The sequence below is a fragment of the Aphelocoma coerulescens genome, chromosome 1 (assembly GCF_041296385.1).
Source record: "Aphelocoma coerulescens isolate FSJ_1873_10779 chromosome 1, UR_Acoe_1.0, whole genome shotgun sequence".
Lineage (NCBI taxonomy): Eukaryota > Metazoa > Chordata > Aves > Passeriformes > Corvidae > Aphelocoma > Aphelocoma coerulescens.
Window position 1 is genome coordinate 118719261 of NC_091013.1, and position 7261 is coordinate 118726521.

General features: G+C 48.6%; 1 long non-coding RNA gene across 1 annotated transcript; it reads left to right on the forward strand.

Annotated features, from left to right (window-relative positions):
* Positions 1-840: 840 nt before the first annotated feature.
* On the forward strand, positions 841-5078 carry LOC138120022 (uncharacterized). Its single transcript, XR_011155705.1, has 3 exons — positions 841-944; positions 4308-4552; positions 4896-5078. It is a non-coding gene; the product is annotated as an uncharacterized lncRNA (long non-coding RNA).
* The last annotated feature ends 2183 nt before the right edge of the window (positions 5079-7261 follow it).

Here is a 7261-nt window from a genome sequence, read left to right on the forward strand (position 1 = left end):
TGAGTCTGGAGATGATTGCACAGAACTAACCAATATTTTGTTGCTCATATTAGGGCTCATTCCTCGCTTCCCGGATTCCTGGCAGAAGGGAATGCACAAGCCAAACATCTTTGAACAAGCAAAACTGAGTCATGCCTTTTTCCAGCAAAACGCACAAGCACTTGTGAGGATGTTTCACATTTCTAAAAGTCAAGCCAAAACTATCATTAGTACTTGCCCTGATTGTCAGCCAGAGCAAGCCCCTGTTTCCACAGGGTTTGCAAAGCCTGCAGTTATGGCAAACAGACATCACCAAATACCCCTCCTTTGGGAAATTTAAGAACATCCATGTATCAGTGGACACGTTCTCAGGAGCAGTATTTGCCTCTGTTCACACAGGAGAAACTGCCAATCATGCCTGTCAACATTTTTTGCAAGCATTTGCTTCACTAGGCATACCTCAAGAAATCAAAACAGACAATGGCCCCACGTACATATCCCAAAAAATTGGCCACGTTTTTAATGGATTGGGGTGTTTGCCACACCTTTGGTGTTGCCCACTCCCCCACAGGTCAAGCAGTCACTGAAAGAACACCCTTAAAACGTATTTTAGATCAACAGAAGGGGGGAATGGAGGCAACACCACAGATGAGGTTGAGTAAAGCTTTATATGTTTTTAATTTTTTGAACAGCTCTTTTGCAGAACCTGATCCACCAATTTTTAGGCATTTTTCAAATAACACATTAGCAAAATTGAGAGAAAATCCTCCTGTTTTAATCAGAAATCCTGAGACAGGACAAACTGAAGGTCCTTTTCGACTAATAACTTGGGGCAAATGTTTCCACAGGTGCAGGACCGAAGTGGGTCCCCGCAAGGAACGTCAAACCCTATTGCACACGAGAACGCTCTGACAACGCCGCGAGCGAAGAAGCAGGCGCGCGGACGTGAGCCCCACAGAGAGACTGTGAGTCACACCTGACACCCCTTGCTCACCCGTGGAATTTGCAAACCTTGATTTCATGTCATGGTAAACGAGTGATCTGTTGGTTTCGTAGAGCTCTTTTGGCAAAAGCGTGGTATCCATTGTGTTCGGTAAAGGTGGGTCCCCCCATTGGTTCTGCAGAGGTGAAATTCCCACTCTTGGGGAGTTTTACTGTTGCCATTTGGCTCCCCAGCAACTTCGGGAAGGAACAAAAGCAGAATTTGCGAGTTGTAATATATGGGAAAGTCTTTTGCCAAAAAGCAGCTCTCAGAAATGGAGCAAAATCAAATGTTTTATTGGAGCTTGCTAGCTTTGCTTGCTTTTTGCAATGCAGATCTCCCTGTGGCACAACTGAAAACAGATGTTTGGGTCACCTTAGCCAAGGCAGCAGGCTCAGATACCTTATGCCTGTCCAATTCAAACCCAGAAAAGCCTTTTGCAACCTGTTTAGTCGCTTTTCAGTAAAAAACTGGGCGACACCCATATATCATGATCCCTTAACTAAAAAGCAATTTAACAGCAAGCTAGGTGAAATTGCTAGTGGGAGCAATCCTGTAAAGGATTGGGATCTCTGGACCACAAAACTCCCCAGAGCAACTGCTGAACCCCAGGAATTGGAAATTTTGGGCTCCTTGACAATGGTTTTCTGCATTACCTTTCCAGATAGCAATCAGCAAAAGAGAGATCCTCCCAGACACAATGTCACTCCTAATCACTCTGTCTACAAAATCTCAGGTTTTTGGTGGAATTGCTCAGGCAGTTGAGGTGGACACTCTGGAACTGATCAGTATCCACGACAATTACCAAAAGGATATTGGTTCATTTGTGGAGATAGGGCTTGGCAAGGCATTCCATCACGCCTTGAAGGTTGTCCATGTAGCAGTGGACAACTTACTGTGCTAGCACCCAATGCTAACACAGTCGTTCAGAAAGAACAAAGAGGGAAGAGATCTGCTCATCCATATGATGAGAAGTGTAACAGTGATTTTAGACCCTGGAAAAATGCAGCAAGGGTTCCAGCAAGTGTGTTAATACCCCAACTTGCCTCAGCAATGGCTTTGAAACATTGGATCCGGTAGGATGTTGGCTGGGTAAACAAACCAGTGCCACATCCATTGCAATCAGTGATATGCTGACTGATGTCAACAGTGTCAGATATGCTACGCTTCAAAACAGAGCACCAATTGATTTCCTTTTACTGGCACATGGACATGGTTGTGAGGAATTTGAAGGATTGTGTTGTATGAACTTGTCTGACTGCTCTGAATCCATCCACAAAAGTATACAAAAGCTGAAAGACCTAACATCTCAAGTTCAAGGAGACAGTGGATCATGGCTAGTGGCTTGTTTGAGGGATGGAGCTCTGCACCTTGGTTGAAGGAGCTTTGCAAGGCAGGTTTATATGTGTTGATGATTGTGGTGGTGATATTGATAGTTGTGCCTTGTATACTTCACTGTGTGCGACGAATGATAGACAAATCTGTTAAGGAAGTTTTTGTTGTACAAGAGAATGATGCAGGAAAAGGGATCACAGAAAGCTCTCAGAGTCTTACACAGGCAGTTGTGGATGAAGGCTTTGAATTAAGGCCTTGGAACGGACGAGACTTATTCAAATGATACAAAACAAGTAATGCTGGATTTGACCTACATTCTTGAAACAGACTCGACCTTTCACAGCATTAAAATCGCTGTGGTGTAAAATAGCACCACTTAGAGCAAGCACAAGAGGTGCCTTTACATAGAGAAGCAATGAAACATGAGGTAGTTGATAAGCAACAAAGTTAGGAGGATTCTTTATGGTTGTACCGAGAGGGGAATTGTGGGGAAACGCAAAAGGTGAAAGGCTCTTAGGTGTGAGAAATAAAAGCAGGTTTCAGAAAATAAAGTCAGAAAGAAGTTAAGATTCAGCTTTGCCTGGGAAAACTAGAATTATAAGCAGCAAGGACACTAAAGACAATGGTTAGTCTCGAGGCCTGGCCTAAATAGATTTTGAAGTTGCAAAATAAAATATGCTTAGCATGACAGAGAAGTTTAAGTTTAATAATGCATTATTGTCTATTGTTAAAAAAGCATAACAAACCAGCACTGTGTGTATCTGGAATGCGTGTGCTATTATAGATTGGTTAAGCCAGATGTCTGTAACTTTTAGAAGCATGTTATTGGCCAAAAGGCTTTTAAGAATGCTTAGCAACCAGGAAATCTTTGGATGTCTCTGGGACAGCGTGAGCTCTGTACCATCTCTTGTCTCAGCTCTGCGTGTGAGACTGATAAAATAATCAAAAAGCTCCTGGAATGCTTGTCCGAGCTCCCTGTCCCGTTTGTCGTGCACCCAAAACGCCGACATCAGGTAACCATTTGTGCTCTACTTTTGTTCTGGTGCAGACAAATGAGTTCAATATAGCATTTGCTCTTTTTCCCTTAATTGTTTTTGAAATGAGGCAATTGGTTGTATTTACTGTCACTGAGAACACACTGGCTTCAGTCCCTTCTGATCCCTGGAATGGAACAAACTCTGGGGGTGTACATGGCTTGTTAACCCTGCTGTCACAACCCTTTCCCCAGCCACTTCTGCTCCTTGATGTTGCTAAAACCAAAATATTTGTGCTTTTGAATATGTTCATTGTCAGCTGGAACATTTTCTGCAAGTGGCAACCCAATACAAGAAGCACCAACAGAAATCTCCAGCTGAAAATGTCCTTCCCTGCCCCGTGCATTTCTCATTTTCTCTTGTCTTTGCTTCTAAAAGTAGCCATAAAATGTCAGGTCAGTCTTACTCAGACTCTGAAATCAGGCAAGCAAAGTGTATAAATCAGAGAGCATTTCTGTGCCAGAGACAAAGGCAAGGAGCTGTTTATTCGCTGGCTCAGGCCTGTCCCAGCTTTCCAGGGTGACACAGGACTCCCCTGAAAAGACTTCTCGTGCCTTTCCTAAAGGCTGCTTGCAGCCACTCGGGAGGACACAGTCGAGCTCCCACGCCTGGCTGGGTGAGGCCTCACGCTGATTTGCAGGAGAGCTGTGACATTTCTGAACACAAGCTCATTTCGTGTTAATGCCCCTCACACCTCAGGACTGAGGGCTGCGTGCATTTATTTGTCTCAAAGCCTGTCTGATTCCTCTCTCTGCTATAATGAAGTGTTTTGCTAAGCCATTGTTTTTACCATAAATATATTCCCTTGGCTGCGTCTTTGTAGTGGATGATTTGCTCCAGAATCTTTTCTTTTCACCTCAGAGATGAATATACATTTCGGGACCAGGTTTTGAAATACCAGCTTGCTTCAGGAAACTTCTTATGAGCAAGTCTGGGAAGCCAGCACTAAATCACTTCCATATATTTTATTTCCCAAGGAATCAGACCCGCTTTGTTTATTATCTCGCAAAACCCCAAGCAGAATGTAAAAACCAAGACTGAATCAGAAAGGAGCATTATAAAAATACTGAAGCTGTCTTTCCCTGGCAATGGGGAAATACATTCCTTCGCTTTAATATGAAAAAGAAATGATACGATGGTAAAGAAATAGAACCAGAACCAACTGAAGAGTCTGAGAGGAAAGCTGATGTCTTCACAAACAATTCGAGGGCTGAAGCCACAGGTATGAACATCTTTGCAATGGGTCTGACTGTCTGCAGCGGCTTTGGTGCAGAGCCCAGGGAGCCTGGCTCCTGAAACAGACAGGGGTCTGCACGAGCCTGAACTTTGGGGGAAAATGCCAGGTTCAAGGGGGAATGTGGGCTAGGCAGTTCGGGAAGGCTGCACCTTCCTGGTACCTCAGCAGTGGGGAAGGGAAGAGGGCACCGTGTGGCCGGGAGTTTGGGATAAAGGGAGGCTGCGCCCTCCGGTACCTCGTGAGAGAAAACCCGTGGGCTGTGCCCTGGTGGCCTCTCTGCCTTGACTCAAATAAAGCTGCAGGGCTCCTCTGTCTCCTTTTTGGACAGAAACCCCAGGCACTGGTGGATTTTCCTGACAACTGGGAGCTCGTCCGGGATCCTTCCACTGTCCGGCATGTGGCGAGAGGAGCTGGAGGCGCCTCACCCAGTTTCAGTGAGCAGCTCCCTTCGGCGCTGGCCGACACCGGGCATTGATTGACCTGAGACTGTCCAGGAGAGAGATGAGAGGTGGCCCGGGGGATCTGTGAACAGTCCACAGGGAAGGACCACTGGACACGGATGCCCAGAGGGGGCAGTAAGGGAAAGTCAAGAGGGGTCCTGGCAAATCTCACCGGTGAGTACAACTCCAGGGAGTAAAACATGGCAGGGCACCCTGGGTGGGCAGCAAAGGAAAGTCGAAAAAGGGTGTCGGCCACAGGGATGGCAATCCCAAAATACCTCTGAAGGGAGAAGGTTGAGGTGGTTTGCACATTGTCCCAGAGGCAGTTCAGGACATGGATGCCCAGAGGGGGCAATAAGAGGCACTGAGAAAGGGTCTTGGCAACCCGCCCCCAGAGCGGGCAGTGTGGCGTTGGTTTGGGAAAGGACTGGCCAAAGGGGAGTGTGGAGAAATCTGGCTCGGGCACACAGCAGCGGGAGGCTATGTGGTAAGGAGAGAACAGTGAGGACTCACAAGTTCTCTGCCTTGTCTTCAAAACATGCAGTCTGATACAGGGCCAGCTGCAAGTGGTTTGTATTCCCAGCTGCCAGGATAAGGAAAACAGGGAGGCATTGTTGCTATAGCCCCACCCCTCCCTGGGCCATTATGGAGCCAGGGTGGAGGATTTGGGTTTGCCCACTGACTACTCAGGACTCAAGGGGGTTTCTCTATGGTGAGGAGTGTGAGGCCAGGTGTGGAAGGTGGGATTGGTAGCACAGGCTGGGGCCTGTGGGGAGGTGCAGGACCGAGCTGAGGCTGTGGGGCGGCCGGGGCTCAGCGCCGGGCGGTGCCTGACCCCAGCACCCCCCGAGCAGGGGCTGCAGTGTCCCCCGGCCCCACGAGGCTGCGGGATATTCCGTTCACCTGCGCATCCCTGTGGCACCGTCGGCTGTGCCCGCCTGTCGGGACCTGGTCCTTTACAGAGGTTGTGGTGCTGGGAGAGCGGCCCGGGGGCCTGGGCAGGGGTGCTGGGGACTTCTGGAGCTGCGGCTGGACAGGGAGCGGCTTTGGTGTGCCAAAAGTGTCACCAAAGGCCGGCCCGATGTAAGAAGGGATTTTGCTTGGGTCACTGGGGAGATGAGTGATTTTGCAAAGAATTTGGTGGCTGTGGGAGGGTGAGAGCCCACAGGCAGCAGGAGCAGGGGCTGGAGAGGTGGCCGAGTGGGCCCTTGCAGGAATTGGCTAGAAAGGCACCTCAGGTATATGGAAGATATGAAAGGAGGGATGAGGAGAAGGTAAAGGTACAGGCAAGGATTATGGCACAGTTTTTACAGCCCCTGACAGGAAAAGTGCAGGGAGCCCCAGGAGCAAAGGGAAGGGGGCAGCCACGGGACAGCGATTGGGAAGGCATCAGTGTGCCATTTGTAAAAAAGAGCACTGGAAATGGATTGTGAAGGGTGTTGGGATCTGCTGTTGTACCAGGGCTCACCACACCGGAGCCCTTGCTGAACCCAGAAGTGTGTTTCCTAGCAGGCATGGGAACTCGTCTGTCTGATTGGAATTTTATGCCAAAGGGGGAACAGTTGTCCAGACGCTCTTTTGCTAAGTGGGAAAGACGAGCAGGTGCATTTTATTCAGCCACTGCTGGTGACTGTGTGTGTGTGGATGCGAATTCCCACCGTGGGCATTACCTTCACAGCTGCCTTTGCCCATTCCCTCCAAACACATTGCACAGGGCTGGGAGAGGCCAGGAACAATGAGACACGGGCACTCAGTTGGCTTGTGCCCTCTGAGCTGTTTTATGCTTTTTCTCTGTGTAGCAATATTCATCGCTTTTGGGGTTTTTTTAACTCAGTTTAAGATTCTGCACTGACTGTGTGCAGCGAAACTGAAGGGCCAGGTGAGTTCTCTGGCTTGCTCAGATCCTGCTGCTGAGGAGCCAGTGCCTTGAGAAGAGGATGGGTGGATGGACCAGGCTGGGAGGGAAGCTGGGGGAGAGTCTGCTCCACATCCCTGCCCTGCCAGCCTGGTTATGATGTGCTGCTGCGGGGTGCTGCACGCTGCTCCTCCCTGAGAGATGAGGGTGCAGAACCTCGGGGGCTGCTTGAGGTCACACTGGAGTCCCTGGTAGGGGTAACTTGAGGTCTTTTGGGGTTTCTCGAGGTCATTGGAGTCTTTTTTAATTGATCCAGGGGTTGCTTGAGGCCATTTGGGGTTACTTGAGGTTGTTGGGACACCTTTATCAACCTAGAAGTGAGACAATGCACACTTGGGA